At 32.0% G+C, this 20,358-nt stretch overlaps 1 protein-coding gene across 6 annotated transcripts in view; it reads left to right on the forward strand.

Moving 5' to 3' along the window:
- LOC129913020 (protein sickie) overlaps nt 1-20,358 on the forward strand; it is a 375,806-nt gene that overhangs the window by 16,003 nt on the left and 339,445 nt on the right. For 2 of the 6 annotated variants that reach the window (XM_055991346.1, XM_055991347.1), the window contains exon 1: nt 19,000-19,544. The exons of 1 other annotated variant lie outside the window; for it this stretch is intronic. The gene's annotated coding sequence lies outside the window, so the exon portion shown is untranslated. Of the gene's footprint in view, nt 1-18,998; nt 19,545-20,358 lie in introns of those variants that run through there. 3 more of the 6 variants (XM_055991348.1, XM_055991349.1, XM_055991351.1) reach the window with 2 other exon arrangements.

The following is a 20,358-nucleotide window of genomic DNA, read 5'->3' on the forward strand; positions in this document are numbered from 1 at the left end:
TATGTACATATCTCCCATCAGAGGTCTAAAATTTGAGATTTGTATGTGACTTAAAAAAAAAAAAACCTTATGCAATTTCATTTAGCTTTAAAGTTTTTAAATAAAAATATGTTTTCGCTAATCTAAAAACCTATGATTTCATTCCTATAAAATGATAGGGCCTTGACAGCCTTGAAGGGCTTGACTGGCAAGAAAATATTCTTCTTTAATAGGCCTTAAGAATCTTTTATTCAGTTTATCATTAAAATATAAGCTTGGTAAAACTCTTCTCTCAAATACTAAATTTTTTAAGGTCCAACAAATTTTAGACACATTCTTAAGACCAGATTAAGAGGTCTCCAAAAGTGACCTCAGACATTTTAGTGGAATAAATAATTGCTGAAAAAAAAATTCACTCTTGTTCATCAGTAGATTAAAAACTATGTTAAGCTGAATTTTTCGGTATTCATAACAGGTGAAACTACTAAGAGGTCCTAAGTTTTAAACTCATATATGTAGGACGTGAAGAGATATTTCAGTTGTACAACTGTAATTCTTAAGTTTATGAACATAAACATGACAAAACTTTTCCCAATAAGACTTTAAAAAAAACCCACCCCAGGGGTCTCAAAATTTAGATTGATTTTTAAGAACTTATATACACTTGCCAAGGTTTTGCTTAAGAGTTTATATAAGATTGCCGATAAAGGCAAGTTCATCTGACTAAAGACATGGAGGTCTTAAGATTGAATAATTTTTTAAGTCAAGAAAAAGTCTTACTCTGGCTAAAGAATAAATGTTCGTAGTTTTTTGCCACAACCACAGATGACTTACAAGCCATTCTCTTCTCCATTAAATATAATGGTCAAGCTAAGAAACACCCCAAACTACAAAATCAACCTCTTATTCGTTTTGCACACACTGCCAACAAACTTTATCAAAACAAAACTGTATCCCATTATTTGGACCTTTAGCCACAACATACCCATCATCATATACAACCTTTAGAATAGTTAAACTTAATTCCATCCATCTTCCCCCATATTGAATTGAGGTATGAGGGAGGCTTTACGTAATCCCCGTCATAATATGACTTTCGATTTCGTTTAAATCAAAATATAAGAAAAAATTCAACAAAAAAAAAAACAAAATCTATGATAGCCAGAGTTTCCTGTTCCAGCTCCAGCTTTATGCCGAATTGTGATCAATGGAAATTAAATTCATAAAAATTTACGACCGAAACATGTTTTGAATTTGAATTTAACACGAAAAAAATGAAATTGGGGACAGAGAGAGGGCACATTTACAATCTGGGGAGGTAAGATGGTGACTTTTGGGAGTTGAAATATTAATTTTGTTTTTTTTTTTTTTTTATCTCAAACATTTCTTTTTCATTCTTCCTTCCGGCCTTCTTCGTTCGGTTCGGTTCGACATCAGGACATCATTCCCCAAATGATCACATCTGTCTTGCTACCTTTTTTTTTCTTCAAGGGTTTCTTATTGGAGGCATCTTCAAGTTTTTTTTTTTTTTTAGCAGCCTGTCAAATCTGAAGGAAATAACAGTAAATTCAAAGTGTCTTCTTGCCCATATACCCATCAGAGTGCCGCCGCGCCGTGCCGGTGTGTGGTGATGGTTGTTGTCGAAATAAGAAAAGGGAAAACCCAAACGCATGTCCTGGGTAATGTGTATAACCTTCATTCCAAAGGGAATTACTACAGTGCGGAAGGAAGAAGGCGGGTTGAAGATTTACAACACACACTTACTATACATTTACAAAACCATTCTATTGTTGTTGTTGTAGTTTGTAATAGTTGGTTGGTTGTTGTTGTTGTTGATTTGTTTGAAGCTATTTCGGGGGTGTTGTGTGGTCAAATTGACTTTGAGAAAGAAGGAAATCACAATCAAAACTTTATTGGGGTCGACCATTAAGCTTAAGGTTCTCTCCTCTGACGAGAGACCGAGAAGTGAAGTGTGTCTATAGTTTTGTGTTGGTTTTGAACCGATGAATAATCAGAGATACTCAAACAGTAACAGCAGTAGCAGCAGGCACATAAAAGACAATTAATTGCTGCCTTGAGGTTAATTACTTGTGGAAGGATTTATACTACATGTATAGACATTATTATGACCTTTGTTATTGTTTTGGCAAAAAGGGTTGTTGACCAATTTTATTGGAGATTGTTTGGGGTTGATTAAGAAATAGTTTTGTGATGACCTTTTGGTCATAATTTATTTCCACACAAATTTTCAATTTATTTCCTTATACATATTAAATGGCCTTGAGAAATAAACGTTTGGATTATATAGAAAAAGGATTGATTTGGGGTTCATCTTATTCATTAGTGATAATAGATATTCTTGAAAACTTGGAGCAAGAAGCTTATACTTAAAATGATGTTAATGTTAAGTTTAAAATTTAGAGAGAGAGAGGGATCCCATTGGCTGACGAAAATGTATTAAACCAATTTTACCAAAAAATGTTACAAATGACCAAACACCGAAGTTGAGGGTTTAGCCAATCATTAAAAATAGCAGAATCGAAAAGTGCCATTTCAGTAATAAGACACAGTATGAGCAAGTCTTGTCAATTAAACTTCTCCTTCTTTCAATTTGGAGAGTATAAACTTCAGGAAACAGTAAGCCAGTTTGGTTTAAGAGTGAGGCGTTACGAAAAATGAGTTAGGGATTGGTCAAAACCTCTTTCAGTTTTATAATAATGTTTCGCCTTACTTTTGACGAAAAATTGTTACGATGCAAATAATAGAATCGCATTAAAAAGACTGTTTTTTCACTAAAGAAATAATTAGTCAATTATTTTCAAATTTTGTAATTTGGTAATTTCTATGGTGTGAAATGAGCCACAGGCAGAAGAAACCCTCAAGAAATCTCGATTCACAGCTTTTAAGTGATTGCTTGTAGTTGGAATTAGCACAGACTCAGCTTTAAGTACACTTAAATCGTGAAAATATTACATTTAGAATTAAGAAAACTAACTAGCGTGAAAGTTCAAGTCCGCTCTCAAAAAAAAAAAACAAATGACTAAATTGTGGTTTTGTGATTTGTACACCTTACTTACATCAACAATTTGGAATGACCAGTTATGAAAATTATCAAATAATTATCCAAAATTATTTGGTTCTATTGGTCTGTGATAAAAATTTTGTAAAAATGTATAAACTATTTAAGTCTTTCTATATGAAACAAAATAGTACGCATACGCCATAGTGACCCTTACATAATAAGATAAAGTTCAAATTTTGTCTTCAATTTTGTAAGCTTAGGTATCAAATGTAATAACCATTATAGGTATACAAAAAGAACTTAAAATTATTCTTACTTGGCGCACAGTGGTGCCTTTGGTACATTTTGGCGTCAAAAATCATTTTCACTGTCATTTCTTGGCAAAAATTCATGCAATGTATAGAATTTTCTTTTTCAAAACAGTATTTCAACAGAGTGCGAAAAATGCAAAATTAGTAAATGAAATACTTTTAGATGTTTTATTAAGCTATTTATTGGTTTCTTTTTTATTATCAATAGATTTGACAACTTTTTTTTTTTATTTTCTTTAAAAAATGACTATTTTGGCCTTATTAACAAATCTGAGATTTAGAATCTCGTTCCTGTTATTTCTCTTGGATCTCTCTTATTCCTTGATCGCTCTTTTCTCGTGTTGACTTTTATTCCCGACAAACAATTTTGGTTCTATAAAGCTTTATAGTTGCGATTGTTGCTTCTGTAAAGCATTATAGAAGCAAAATTGTTAGTAGGGTTCTCCTGAGAAGCCGATGTTCATCCTTCTTTTTTCGCTTGAAGAGCTCAATCTCATTTATGGTCCCTCTCTGCAGTGATGCTTTGTATAGACATGGAGACATTTTCAAGAGGAATTACGGGAACCGCTCTTGATTTTTATCAGCAGATGGCATGAATACTCCCACTAGATTTTGTGTGCCAACAATCAGTTCACCGCTAAACCCTGACTGAATCCTTTTTATTCCTTACGGTGAAGGAGGTGGATTACAAAAAAAAAAAACACAACATAAACAAAAAAAAGTAGCTTGTAATCCAGCGGTAACACTAAGAGTTCCTAAATCAGTTATTGATCAACTCCAAACCAATCGCATTAAAGTATAATAACTACGCATAACAGTTCGCATAACATTTCGCGCTTTGTTACGCGTTATATATCCTATTTCATCCAAAAACATAACCACACAAAAGATAAAAAGCAAAAAAAACATTGGTAACTTTTCAAACGAAACGAAGAAAAAAAAAAAACAGAAAACAGGAAAAGTTTGTAACCCCATTACCTCAATAAAGATTCCTCCTCTCAACTCCGCTAAAGTATATTGCTGCCCTATACCTAATGTTCAACTCATAAATCCACACAAAAAAACATATCCTTATTGTTATCCCGAACCATTTAAAAGCAAACCCCATAATCGGGTAATAAAAAGTCATAGGATCCATATCCACATCCACTCCCCAAAGCTTATACCTTACCCATCGACATTCGAGAGAACATCCCGAAAAATAACACAAAATGAATAAAAATAAATCGAATAAAGAAAGAAAAAACACATTTCAATACCTTTCAAACCTTCCTTTCTCTCTTTTCTCTTCCCTCTCCACAAAAAAAAAATAAAGGAAAAACAACAAAAATAAGAAACATCAATGGAAAAGTTAATGTTTCCGTTTTTTTTTTTGCTGTCTCTCTCTCCTCTTCAGTCTGCTATATCTCTGCCAAACAATCAACCGATAGAAAACCTTCTGTCTGTCTTGAATGCCCAGGGTGCCTTGAACTTGTGCTCCAAGTTAGGTACAAAAATACAAAAAACCTCCCGAAAAATCCCACACAAAGAGTTCAATGCCGCATTTTTATCGATCTAACCATTCATTTTCCACTTAACCTTCAATTTTTCTTCTCTCTTTCCATTAAAAACGCTAAGAACAAGAAGAACGAAAATAATGGAAAAGAAATACCAGAAGACATTTGAACTTCCTATCAAATGCTTGCATCCCCAATTTAACTGTCATGGCGATGGGTATTGTGTAGGTTCCTGGGGTCTTTTTCTTTTTTTTCTTTTTCTAAATCAAATTTATCACGGGTAGTAAATTTTTCAGGATATCACAGTTCTAAGTTGGGAATCTCCAATGGCCTTAACTCACCCTACTCATGACCCTCCTTTTCCCTCATTCTTCCTTAAATTTGAAAATATATAAAACCTAATTTGTTTTGTGTTTTATGACATTTTGACTTTTTCCTCTTTTTGCGTTGTCTTTTAGTTCTTGGAGATATTTTCCTTGAAATGACATTTAAGATTAAACTTTAAGCTTAACACCCACGATTCTGTCTTCATCCATGCATATGGAGATGCATATAAAACAGATTGAAGACAAAAAAAAAAAAAAAAAAAAAAACAGAAAAAGACTAAAAACAAGATGGCGAACGTGACATAAAGAACTTGTAACCAGCTTATAAAAGTTCTGTCTTTCTTCTGAAGATAAACGGATTTCGATTGTTCGTTGTGTGAATTTGTTGAGGAAAGTTTTTGTATTTTTGCATTTGTTAAAAGGAAAGGGGTGACTGAAAAAAGGAGGAGGGGCAGGAATGTAGGGAGTTTTAAGAGTTTATCTTGAGAAAATTATACTGCACCAAAGAAGATTTTGGGAAGATACTTCTTCTTTTTTTTGTGGAAAACGTTGCACAAAACTCGAATAATGTCGAATGTCACGGACAAATGGCGAAAAAGTTAAATGGATCACATTTAGTCTTTTGAACTTTTGAGAATTGTGTCTGTCTTTTTTTTTTTGTGTTGGATAAGGGTTATTGTACGTGTACATTTATCAGAGAGCCAAATTGGGAGCTATTTGTCATTTGTCAACAGAATTTTTCTTTTGGAATTTAACAAGATAAATTCATATTTTATTCAACGAAGAAATCTTCACCAGTTTCGAAATATAAATTTGATGATTTCATTAGCATCTTGTGAAAATTTTCATTTAACACAGTTTTGCTGTTCTTTGAAGGATATATTGAAGTGTATCAGATCAGCGCGAGATATCTAAATTTAATTGGAAATTCTTTAAGAAAACCAAGCAAAGGTTTATTGATTGCTTTTATAAAGAAGGAAAGGAGTATTATAGGTCCAAAGTTTCTTTCCTGAAGTAATGCACAATAATAATAAATCTGTCGTATAAAAGGAAAACAAAAAAAATGCAAAAGAATTCAAATGAATGGAAAAGAATGCAAAAGAATTCAAAAGAATGCAAAAGAATTTAAAAGAATGCAAATGAATGCGAAAAGAATGCAAAAGAATGCAAAAAGAATTCAAAAGAATGCAAATTAATGCAAAAGACTGCCAAGGAATGGAAAGATTGCAAAAAGAATGCAAAGACTGCATGCAGTCCCAAAAGATTGCAATCATTTGAATGCAGTCAATTGATTGGGAAAAAAAAGATTGCAATCATTTCATGGGAAATGATTGGTGTTTGCAAAATTTGGAGTCTAAGTTTCAAGTGTGAGTCAATGAATGCAATCTTTTGTTGGAATTGTGTAACTGAATGTCAAAGACTGCATTCACAAATGAGTGCATTCTTTTACAAGCCTGAGGGATTTACACGAGTCAACTTATGCCAAAAATCTTCGCCGCACGGCAAAAATCGACTCGTGAAAGCCGGCATAATCTTATCTTGGGTACTGCCTAAAACAGAAATATTTCTACTTCTTGAACTTGTTTAACCCAATTCAAGGCTTGGCCACACCTAAGGGTACATGCGGTAGCGGTACGGGTAATTGTATGAAAAAAATTCCATATCTGAACGTTGATGTGTCAGTTTGGAATTTTTTTTCATACAAGTACCCGTACCGCTACCGCATGTACCTTTCGGCGTGGCCAAGCCTTCATTTTTAAGTACTTTGAAATTTGAATTTCTGCCCGAAAAAACTTAAATCTGTCAAAAGCTAGTGCTATCTCTGTTCTCCTTTATTTTATCTTGTCGCACAACATTAATGAAACAAACTATTGCATTGTGTGTGTGCGGCGTGGCTTTATCTTGTATTTTTATTTATTGTGTTTTAGTGGGTGTAATGCTTAAAATAAATGTTGTTATTTGTTTGACAAAAATGTTCAGTTTTAATTGTGTGCATTTTCTTCTAATGTGATACCTATCCCTTAATATACAAGCTTTTTGAAAGTAATCAAACTTACTTTGTTTATATTGAAAAAGTAGCTATTTTATATTCTCAAAACGTTTGGTTACTTTTGCACAATTTTTTATATGAGAGAATTTCATCTCTCCTCTTTAAAATTTGTGCAGATTTCATATTTTTGTCAAAAAAAAAACCAAACGGGCTTACTATTGTGTTCTTGCCTTAAAGATTCATTTTGAATTTTGAACACGATTCGCTACAATTGTGATATTGGGTGCGTTCACGTACCGATCCAATGGTATCCGGATACCTTTGTGTTGTTGTAATCCCATATAAAATCTCAGCTGATCGATCAGCTGTGTTGACAAGCAAAAAAATCCAAAGGTATCCTAAAAATGTCTGGATTCTCGTTTATCTTATGAGAGATTTGATGAACAGCTGTTTCGTGTTCACAAACGTATCGGATACTTAGGTATCTTGGATAGGGTATCTGTGCGTACGTGAACGCACCCAATGGATTTCAGTTTCATATTTCAATTTCATTCAATCGATGTTGCATTCCTGTTCGTTGTGCTGTTGCACACTGCAATTGCGTTTGCGGAAGATTTTTTTTTACATTTTATTGTGTTTTGTAAGTTCTTTTCAACATTAAAAACAACAATTTACTAAAGTTTACTAATAGTCTAAGATCCGGCCATAGGACGACCTACCCTCATCGTTATACCAGTTGAGAGTTATATTTTCTGAAAGGTAGTGTCTAAGGAAATAAATTGCACATGGGTTGCCAAGCGATATCCTGTCAAGGCATAGGGTTGCCAGGCCTTAAAGTTTATTTTTCACTATTTTAGAATACGCCACCCTGCTTATATGGCAACCCAAAGAGTTATAAAAAAAATATTATGTCATAGGAAATTTAATTTGAAAATTTTAATTTTCAGGATTTTTAAAAATTTGAAGCCGGAGTAGGGTAAACAAAGGTAAATTTAGAAAATGGGCAAAAATCTATTTTCTAAACAAAACGTTATAAAAATAAAATTGAAATTGGATTCGATAGATATTATAAAAACATAAAAGCCACACCTACAAAAATAAAATGTAAAAAATCTACAACTCGAGATATGGTCTTTTTTAAGTCATGATACTCCAATTCGATATTTGAGAAATAATTCACCAAAAATCAGTATTAAATTTTTTTTTAATATTTTTTATTTGATAAGTTAGAAAAAATAAAATAACTTGACACGTATTTGTCAAATTTTTAATTTAACTTACCGTATTTGCTGGGGGAATTTTTGAAAAGGTGCTTATTTTCGTATTTCAGTACATTTAAGGAAAAAATCCCGTCCTAGGACGACCTATCCAAGTCATTATACCAGTTGAAAGCTATATTTTCCTAAGGGTAGTGTCTAAAGAAACAGTTTGCACATAAGTTGCCTGGCGACATCCTGTCAAGGCATAGGGTTGCCACGCTTTAAAGTTCATATTTTGAGTTTTAAATTTTTGAATATTCAGGATTTTTAGAAATTTCACATTTTAGAAGGGGAAACTGAGGTAAATTTAAAAAAAGGTCAAAAAGCTATATCCTTAACAAAGAGTGGTAGAAAAAATATTGATACTGGAATCGATAGATATTGTTAAATTATATAAGTCACACATACAAACCAAAAATGTAAAAAATCTGCTACTCGAGATATGGACGTTTAAAAGTCAAAACCGTGAAATTCGATGTTTGAGAAATAATTCACGAAAAATCAGCACGAAAGGTATTTGAAATAATGTTTATGTTATTAGAGAGCATAAATAAAATAACTTGACACGTATCTGCCAAATTTATGATTTGACTTAGTTTTTGGTTCCTGTGTATTTTTGAAGAACAACACCGAAACAGTGAATTGAATTGTAAAAATCTGTAATTCTTCTGTAAAACTTCAAATTTTAAAAAATCCTGAAAATTAAAATTTTCAAATTAAATTTCCTATGACATAGTATTTTTTTTATAACTCTCTGGGTTGCCATATAAGCAGGGTGGCGTATTCTAAAATAGGGAAAAATAAACTTTAAGGCCTGGCAACCCTATGCCTTGACAGGATATCGCTTGGCAACCCATGTGCAATTTATTTCCTTAGACACTACCTTTCAGAAAATATAACTCTCAACTGGTATAACGATGAGGGTAGGTCGTCCTATGGCCGGATCTCCTACTATAAGAAAAGAAAAGGTTTACTCATATACAAGTGCGAAAAAGTTTAGCCAATTCGTTAAAAAAAATTAATTTGGCAGAACATACACTTCGCGTCACTTGAATAGAAACAACATTTTTTCTTTAGAAAATAGCGATTGGTGCTTTGGTGAGGTAACTTAGTAGATTTTTGGTTTTGCATTTTCAAAGAGGAACTTTTAACAAACAATGTTGTAAAAACAAAAAACCCAAAACAGAAACCGTATGGCTTCTAGTTGCGTTTTTTCGCATTACCTCACAAAAAACAGTGTTTTTTTGCGTCACTTGAATAGAAACAAGCTCTTAAATTAGATAAAAATGATGAAAAATCATGGAAAACACTAATTATAGTAAAGCAATATTAAGCTTTGACATTATTTGCACATTATAACCAATTATGGGCTACGAGCTACCAATAGGCACCACAGAAAATGCATAAATAGAATTTAACATTGAAAATGCACTTATACTGTACACAATCGTGGACCTAATTGGAGAAAGTGATAAAAGTGTTTAGTAACTTCTTACAAATTAAGAAAATGATATTTTCTACAATTTAAGGATTGAATAAGTGAAATAAACTTTCGTTTTTATCCGGAATGCATCTGTTTTGTTTTTATTGCGTTGTTTTTTCTTAAACTATCCTTGTGCAATCTCTAAGACGGTTGTTCTTCCACGTTCCTAAACTTGCCAAGAGCTTCTACCATTATTTCTTTGTAAAAGTTAGCATCTGTTTTTGAAGCGTGAAGCTTCAATTTTGCTATTGCACATCATTAAAACAAAGCGTATTACTATAACACATTTTAGTGCCCTGTATTGGCGATGCGATTAAGGTTATTCTTTTATAAACCAATGAAATAGGGCTAATATTAACGTGGTCCATCTGAGTTGGTATGTTTTCCTTTAAAAAACCACTCTTTACCCCACTACTTTTCAGTTCGAATGCAACTATAAAATAGTTAACTTTTTTGTAGTCTTAGTAGAACTTAAAATGTTGTTATTTTGCATTTTGAGGCTTTTTTAATGTTGTGCACCTTTTATAACTTCCAGGATGGAACACACCAACACGTTTCCATCGCACTATCACCACGTTTTTGACCGATTTTAGCGGCAAAGTGAAGAAAATTGCAGCTAGTTTTTAAGTTATTTTTTTCTCTGCTCGTGACTTGGGTCTCACCTGTCTTATTTTTTGATTTGATCACTAGTTTCCGATATTTTAAAAATTATCTCATCCAAATTTGGCAAATTTTCCAATTTCTTTCTCGATTTTGAATAGTGCAGGTGCATTTCCAATGTTAGCTGCTATTTATGCATTTTCTGTGGTGCCTATTGGTAGCTCGTAGCCCATAATTGGTTATAATGTGCAAATAATGTCAAAGCTTAATATTGCTTTACTATAATTAGCGTTTTCCATGATTTTTCATCATTTTTATCTAATTTAAGAGCTTGTTTCTATTCAAGTGACGCAAAAAAAACACTGTTTTTTGTGAGGTAATGCGAAAAAACGCAACTAGAAGCCATACGGTTTCTGTTTTGGGTTTTTTGTTTTTACAACATTGTTTGTTAAAGGTTCCTCTTTGAAAATGCAAAACCAAAAATCTACTAAGTTACCTCACCAAAGCGCCAATCGCTATTTTCTAAAGAAAAAATGTTGTTTCTATTCAAGTGACGCGAAGTGTATACCTACACATTTAAATTTAGAAAATGGATTCTTTAGCAAAATGTGAAATCCAGGACAGGTAATTAATTATTGTACTGATCAAAATCGTGTTAATTTAGTAAATAGACGTGATAAAAAATATTTATAAAACTAGGATTTTGTTTTGATTTTAATTACTACTTGTTCTATCATTATGCCAAAAATGTAGCAATGCAAGTAGGGTAAAGGCACCAGTATCCGGACAGTGTTAGTATCCGGACACTTTGTGATATTTTTGCGATTAATAGGTAAACCTCATTAAAAAATTCAAATATAACCACAAATATATTTTCTCTGATGTATTTCACATATAAATGCAAAGTTTCAAGCAGGTAACCTGAATGGTCTAAGAGATATACTTCAGTTAAGTGTTCGACATCAGGGGTGAGGTTTTGAAAATGATTTTGTGTAAGAAAAAAATAGTGGAAGCATTTGCAAAAACTAAGAAAATTGAGACCTGTTTATTGATTTTATTATAAAGGGAAATTGTTAGTTTTGAGTAAATATGATACATTTTGATAATTTATTAATAAAATAGTGAAAAAGTTTTTTTTTAATTATATTTTTTAGTGTCCGGATACTAAAACTAGAATTTAAGACTTTTTTTAGTTCCCGGACACAGTGTCCGGATACTGAAAATATGAGGGAAAAGGAAAAATCGCTTTTTTAGGCTCTAAAATTGTAGTTTGGAACATATTTTGGGTTTTAATGCAAGAGAATTGCATTTTTCTCTCAATGTTTCAGTATTCGGACAGGGTTTCCTTAGTTAAAATATGTGTGTCCGGATACTGAAAAACTGGATTCAGTTTCCGGACACCCTTGTTTTTAATGTAATTTTAAGTGTTTTTGTACTTTTAAATTTGTTATCTTATAAGGAATGAATTAAAAAAAAACATATCAAAGACCATAGAGGATACAAGGATTTATATAAATCCAATTCTAGCTTTGAGAGAAGCTGAAAACATTAGTAGGCAAGGAACAGCAGTTTTTAGACAAAAAAGCATTTTAAAATGGTTTGAATAGCTCTAAAATTATTTGAAAAGTATTGGCCAGGAACATATTTCCATTTATGACTCGAGTATGATATTAAATGGCGATGAAACCAGGGGTCGAATCACGGCACACGATAACGATCATACGTTAACGTTTTGACTATTTCTGTCTCTATTTAATTAGTAGAAAAAAAGAGGGACACATAGCTCCCATACGTTAACGAGCATGTGCCGTTATTCGACCCCAGCTTTTGTCACTACCCAAATACTAGCAAAATTATATCACGGAAAAAAACATAACTTCTGGTATATTTAATCATAATATAGTTTAATATATTAGAAATTATTAAAATGTACCAGAAATAAAGTTAAATATACCAGAAGTAAAGTTATCCCTTCGTTATTTTCTCTGTATAGCCTCCTTAGGCTACATAAATATTTATCAGACCACTACTGGATGAGGAGCGAAACCTTTTTTGATTATGTTGAAAACTGCTATCAAACGCTTGCTTGATGACAAAGTGGAACATCCTGTGATGGACATAAGTCACATTTAACACTAAAGTTGAGAGAATTTTGTTCCAAAAATCTAGTTATTTTGTACGCATTGCCACCAAAGACAATCCAAATCATCCTGTCGGCTGACGTTAGTGTCTTTAAATCCCCCTAATCTGATTGGGAGATAACAGTTCATGATTAGGGTGCAAAAAATGTAGGCCAAGCACTTCCAAACTGAATTTTTTCCCACTTTTAAATGAAGCAAAAATGAAAAATATGGATATGGTGGTAACAATGTGATGTTATTGAGGAATGAGGACCCCTTCAGTAATTATGAATTCTGGAAATATTCGTTCCGTGCTTCAATCTATCTCCAAGCCTACCAATTTTGACAGTTCCTTCGATTCCGAACGACCCTACTAACAATTTTGCTTCTATAATGCTTTAAAGAAGCAACAATTGCATGTGTAAAGCTTTATAGAACCAAAATTGTTTGTCGGGGAAGTTTGAATTTCATCCCAAGAACCTCGTTTTAACATAAACGTACCTAAGTCCTTATTTATAATTGTTTTAATAGAAAAGTTTGCCAAGAAAAGTGGATTGTTACCCTTATTATAAGAACTATTTTTCGTTTGTTTTGTAGTTACCCAATGAAAAAAGTACCTACCTGTCTATAGGATTTTTTTAAAACTGAAATGCATTATTATTAATTCTTTTAACAAATATATGCTGTTAGTGTGTCCTTTTTGTTAATTGCTTAGTGATAACTTTTATTAAAAACAATTTTAACCTTAAGAAGTACCTACCAAACAGTTTTTTTCAACAATTAATTTTTTTAATAAACTTTTTTGTATATTAAAGTTATATGTTCATATTTTTTTCAAAAACAAAAGATGTTTTATTTCATAAAAACGAAAATAGAACCATAAATTCATATAAAATTATCGTGTCCGGATACTAAAATAAATTTGTCCGGAAACTAAATTTTGCGTCCGGACACTAGTGCAAATCGAACTTTTTTTATTATTTTTATTTTTAAATACTAAAATGTTTTATTTAAAAATTATGTGAATGTAAAATTGTTACAAAAATGCCAAACTTTAAGAAACTACCAAAATATTTGCTATAGCTTGAAAAACAATAAAACTATTCGACGTCAAAGTTCAAAAGTACCTTAACTGTCCGGATACTAGTGCCTTTACCCTATTCACAGTAGTTTTCAAATCTGTTTTTTTTTGTTTTACAATTGGCATCGATAAATGAATAAACCGCTATTGGTTTATTCATTTATTTCATTTTTGTTTTTGTTTAACTTAGGTACCTGCTATCGTATTCATAAATTGACAACCGAAGTAAGGCCTAATAATTATAACATCGTAGTTTTTGCAATGGTATTTTTTTCGGAATAGAAGTACCTCTTTTTTGCATAAAAATTAAGTTTTCTTTTTAATTGTAGTAATTAATCTAAGGATTGTGCTAATAAATACTAAAATGAACCATTTTTTATCTTCGAATATTAGTTTATATCACAACCTTATTCTATTTCATGCATGAATCCCCTTTTTCGGAGTAGCTTAATTTAAGTTCTATTCCGAATACACTAGATTCATTATTTCGAATTTGCTCAAATTATATTTCGGAATATTTTCTCATACACAAACCACGAATATTCTATTGGTTGTTGTCTTGAGTTTAATTGAAATTTCGGATTACAAGGCTAATTCACAATAATTTTTTACTTTTAGTCAGGTATGACGGAAAAATGTGATAAAAAATATTTTTCAAAGGGAAGTAACAAAAAATACCGAATTTCATTTCTTTTTTTTTTTTTTCAAATCGACAAGGGATGTTTTTGTGGCAGGTTTTTCTTTTTAATTTTTTTCGTTTTTTTTTTCAAGCCATTTTATTTAAAACTTACCAAGAAATATATTCCAAAAGTTTAAATAATTTTTAAAATCTAAGGTCATCATATTAAAATCGATCCTTAGTGAAAAATAAAGTTTTCGGGCTATTAGGTAGCTATTCTTAAAGGAAATGTTGATAAAACTTGCATAAAACTAGGATTTCACAAAGTCTCAGAGTTTGCAATATAAATTCTACTACTTATTTATATAAAAAAACAATGTTACATGTGCTTCATATTTTTTTTTTTTCAAACAAATAATCAAGCCCTTCAATAGCAATTCCAATCATCCTATTCCTTAAATCTTTCCCCCACTAGCCACAAGTAGATTTTATGTAGATAAAGCAATTCAAATTCCGGTCAAGCGTCAAGTTCTATACTCCTTCTAACCTAACAAAATATAATACCCCTTTGACCCTCTTCACAACAAACAGAAAAAAAGGAAATTCATAAATTCTATAAAGCAATACAAACAATAAACGAAAATGAAAATGCCTTTAATATATTAAACCATGAATTTATAGCATCAAAATAAAATTAACTTTTTTTCTCTCCCCTTTTATCCCCATGTCAAGTCCCAATTTTTTATTTAGATATGTATATGAAATGGGGGGCGTGTAGGCTGACTAGGCTGACCAAAAAAAAAAAAACAGATTTCTATTCTCTAACTATTATTGCTGTTGTATGTCTGAATTTATAACTCATTCAAGGACAAAAGGATTAACATGAAAATTATCACAATAGAAAATCTGTTATTCCCTAGAGGACATGGATTGTACATAAATTGTAGACGAGATAACACAAAATGAAAACATCCCCCCATCCGAAAGAGAAAAAAAAACTGTCCCCTTTTAACATTACCGTGTGTTGTATAAAATTGGGGGTTCAAACTTGCTATATTTTTTGTCCGGATTTTGGTCTTATTAAACCTTTTTGTTTTCGATTATCTCATTTTTATCGGATCAGTCGATTTCGAAGATTTTTTTTTTCAATGGAAATAAAAATCAATGCTTTAAAATAGATAACTTAATATTTCTTTGAGAGATAGACTTTTTCATGGCTCGTGGAACATACTGCAGACGACTTATTTTGTTTTAAATTGAGAAAAAGGTATTAGACAAGCTTTAACCTAAATTTTTTTTTGCAATTATCAGAATTCCTTTTTAAATGGTTTCAAGCTTCAAACGAAGTACACTATTTTTATTTATTCAGAAGTTTTGTAAAAAAAAATGCTTTAGTAAAATTTTTCACAAATACAACAGTCGGAAAAAGTATTTTGACAAAATGAACATTTTTCTAACTGATGAGAATAATCTGTAACGGTTAAACATAAAATAAGGAAATTGACGGTTATTTATTAAGTATATTATGGTGAATCTCATGATGGTCAATGTCAGTCATATAGTTGGTATTATGCTTTGAGGCTGCATTTTTTGTATAAAAAGAATTAATTTTTGAGGGAAAAAAATATTTTGACAAACGTTCTTTTTCAACGTTGGTAAGGTAAAGTAATGGATTTTACGTGTTTCAAGCACGTATAAAACTGATAGACTTGTTATGGCCCCGATTTGTAAAAAATTGGGCAAAACGGCGGAACTTAACATTGAAATTCGTGCATCTTCTGTTGCAAGTCATAATTTCGGTGAGTCTGTTAAAAAATCTGTGGAGAACTGAATTTATTACCAAATACACAAACACAAAAATATAATTACACTATTCAAAATTTACCTCAAATGGACAAAAAATGAAAAAAATGCACTTAAAAAAATTGAAGCATTTTGAAAAATTCACTTTAAATCGGGGATTGACTCAAAAAAGTCTGAATTTGGAAATGCCATTCTTTCATCAGAAACTTTGTAAGCAAAAGAGTACCCTTTGCATTGAGCTCGAAAAAGACAATTTTACTATGTTTATGGGAAGTTAATACAGTACCTACCTCATAAAGCAAAAATTGAAAAAAAAACTGAATTCTCAAAGGAACATATTGGTATGCTTCTTTTATTCAAAAACAAAGTTTTATGGACCACATTTTCACAAATTTCTATCTCAATGATCCGGGAAACGTAAAGGAACTGTTGAAGCTCCGTAAAATTTTGGCCAAGTTTGTTCCAGAAGCGAAAAGCACAACAACATGTCCCTCTGAGAATTAAATGTTTTTTTCCATTTTTGTTTTATGAGATAAATACTGTGTTATCTTCCCATAAACATGGTAAAATTGTCTTCTTCGAGCTCAATGCAAAGGGTACTTTAGCTAACAAAGTTTTCGATGAAAGAATGGCATTTCCAAATTCAGACTTTTTGGAGTCAATCCCCGATTTAAAGTGAATTTTTCAAAATGCTTCAATTTTTTTAAGTGCATTTTTTTCATTTTTTGTCCATTTGAGGTAAATTTTGAATAGTGTAATTATATTTTTGTGTTTGTGTATTTGGTAATAAATTCAGTTCTCCACAGATTTTTTAACAGACACACCGAAATTATGACTTGCAACAGAAGATGCACGAATTTCAATGTTAAGTTCCGCCGTTTTGCCCAATTTTTTACAAATCGGGGCCATAACAAGTCTGTCAGTTTTATACGTGCTTGAAACACGTAAAATCCATTACTTTACCTTACCAACGTTGAAAAAGAACGTTTGTCAAAATATTTTTTTCCCTCAAAAATTAATTCTTTTTATACAAAAAATGCAGCCTCAAAGCATAATACCAACTATATGACTGACATTGACCATCATGAGATTCACCATAATATACTTAATAAATAACCGTCAATTTCCTTATTTTATGTTTAACCGTTACAGATTATTCTCATCAGTTAGAAAAATGTTCATTTTGTCAAAATACTTTTTCCGACCATTGTAAGTTTTTTGTTTAAGAAATTTTCAAGACATAATTAATTGTTTCATAAAAACAAAATATCCTTCAGGTCGTTAAAAAATTAAAGAACTTTTCATTTAAAGACTTGGAACTTTCATTAAATCTCTTTTGAAATAATTGCAATTTCTGTTGGTGGCCAGAAGTTGTCTAGGCAACAGATATTCAGCTCAACATTTAAAAAAATGTATTGTCTTAGGTTCAGATTTCTTAAAGTGAATATCAAAAAAGAAAGAAATCAACAAAAGTTTCAAAAGTCAGCATTTGCATGTTTACACATTATTTACCTGTATCTTTTTTGGAAGTTTTTTTAAGGAACTGAGAACTGTGATCCTAAAATTTTTTAGATAATGATGAAATTTGTCATGATTTTCAATCGCTACTAAAATGATTTTAATTCTCTGTGATTAAAAACCGTGATTTTTAATAAATCTCATTAAAAAAAAACTACTACTCTATTTTAATGAAACAATCCATGATTTCACCACGGTAATCCATAATTTAGCTGAAAATATGATAAGCTGAGGCAACCTGTGATTTGATAACGAAAAACCGTGGTTTAACCGGAAAAACTAGCGACATACCGGATTTTACTTGGTTAAAACGTAATTTTGGCTAGGCGGCTCTTAATTTATTTATTTGGAGACCCCTGATTCTTATTTTTGCGAGGCAACCCGTGATTTTTTCGTAGCAAATTGTGACTTTACCGGAGGAATCCGAGGCTTCAGTTCGATTAACAAAAGTTGTAGTTTTACTGGGGCGGGAAACGGTGTTTTTACTAAAGTAATTACTTATTTTTTTGGAGCGATCCGTTATTTTATCAGGGAAACTCGTGATTTTGTCGACCCAACTCGTGATTTATTTTCTTTTCCAATTCAATTGAGCACCAGTCAAATCGGGCTGGTACTATAGAGCGTCAAATATCGATATAATTTTCAAAATTTTATAGTTTTTGCTCGATACGTTTTTCTTAAGAATTTAAAGAACAATAAAATGCAAAGAAAGTCCATCTTTTTTTTTTACGTAAAAATTTTATTTAACTGTATTACTCTCCTGAAATACACTCAAACTTCAGAACAAAACACATATTTTGAATAAAACAAAAACCCTTTAATATTCATATTGCTGAAGAATTATCCAAGTCTATACCACAAGTCCATATGAGTGGAGACTTATATTCTGTGAAAAGAAATGACAGCTTTCTCCTTTTCAAAATAAAAACCTCTTTGCAGAAAAATTTAGGGAGAAAGTTGAAAAATTTCCCACTACCCCATTGAAACTTCCCAGAACCTGCACACTTTCCAACCAACCCATAAGTCTACAATTTCTGTTCTCCAAAGAATGTAGAGAAATAAAATCCCTACACCTGCCACCCACATCTGAATTCTTGCAGACAACCCCTTTTCTGTCACAAAAATGTTTCTTCTACAATTTTTGTCTCTGCACAAAAATCTTCCCCTATTTTTAGTTATTCCACACAAATTCATGACGTCACTTGCATCTGGAACATTTGTTGACACTTGAGTGCGCACGCCCTTAATAAAATTTCTAAGGTCAGACAACACTTGTAATCTCTGAAAAAGGATACGTAGGTTGTAGATATCCCCCATAGTTGTCGTCGTCGTCCTCGTTTGTGTGTACGCGCGGGGGTGGTTTTATACCACACAATTTTTGAATGTGCAGCGCCCTTAGCTGCTCCTAGTCGAAGTTGAATATTTCCAACTTTGCAATTCAAAGCCAGTCAACAATGGACACTGTTTGAATACGGTCGTTGTTCTCGGTAGAAAAAAAGTAGTTAAAAAAAAATATTTCCCCCCCAATATCGAAAGGATTTCGTCCTTTTTTTTCTATGTGCTCGTGGGTTTTTTTTTGCCGACGATCGGAAACGGAAATAAATTCCTCAATGTCCGAACGATTACCACGACCAGCAATCACAGGGATTATTCTTCGTTCAAGGATTACCAGTGAATTTTAAAGGATATCGTTAGAGTGATTTTCGGATGGTTAATTTATCAGTGTCCTTGGAATTAGAAAAAAATACAAGAAAATAAAAAAAAATTGTTTTTATTTTGTGATATTTGTCTCGGAGAACGGGGGAGTCTCTCTCGACTCCTTGTGGAAAATGAGTGATAAATTTTGAAAAATAAAAACTCCCCCCTCCCCACCCCCCACAAAAAAATAAAAATAAAATTGAAAAAAAGTGCAAAATAACCCAGTGTCATTGTGTGGTGTATGTTTTTTTTACATTTTTGTTTTATGTCCTTACATCCTTTTGCCATTTAGAGTTATACATTTTTCTGTGTAAACTCCTATTTGGATTAGCCGAAGGGATTTGCTACGGGGGGCGTGTATATCATCATCCTGAATGCTAAAGGGGTTGGTAAATGGGGTGTTAAAGTAATGACACCTCGCTCGCTCGCGCCACCACACTGAGATAATAAAGATATCCCTCGAGTGTTGATGGAGTTGAATTCCTAAACTAAACCAAAATCAACACCGGAAAGTGCCTACTATAACGGTTTACCCTATTCACATGATTATTATCCTTAAGAGAAAGAGGAAATTATAGGAGTTGGGGAGCTTTTAGGTGTGTTTTGTTGTTTATCCGAATTGTACGTGTAAATGAGGAGTCCTTTTTTGGCAAATACCTAATTTTTTTTTTTTTTTCGTATTTTTCTATTTTGCCAGTTCGTCTGGTTTTGGGTTGGCATTCGTAAAAGGATAAAGGATTTTCGGGGATTTTATTTGGAACGTGCTGTGAAGGTAGGAAGTACTTTTAATTGCACAACGTGCCCAGTAAAAAGGATATGAGTAGCACAAATAAAAAAACAAAAAAAAAAACAAAATATAAAATAAAGACGAAGAAAGGTTTAACAAAAAAGTTTTAGGATGCAGACAGACTTATATTCCATATCCTTGCAATGTCATGGGTGACTCTTTTTCTCTGTATGTGACGTGCTGCTGCTGCTGCTATTATACGCTGCCACTATATTGCAAGTCCTTTTTGTGATGTAATTAAACTTAGCCCCGGAAGTGGAATGTTT

This window comes from Episyrphus balteatus, chromosome 3 (assembly GCF_945859705.1).
Source record: "Episyrphus balteatus chromosome 3, idEpiBalt1.1, whole genome shotgun sequence".
NCBI classification, from domain to species: Eukaryota; Metazoa; Arthropoda; class Insecta; order Diptera; family Syrphidae; genus Episyrphus; species Episyrphus balteatus.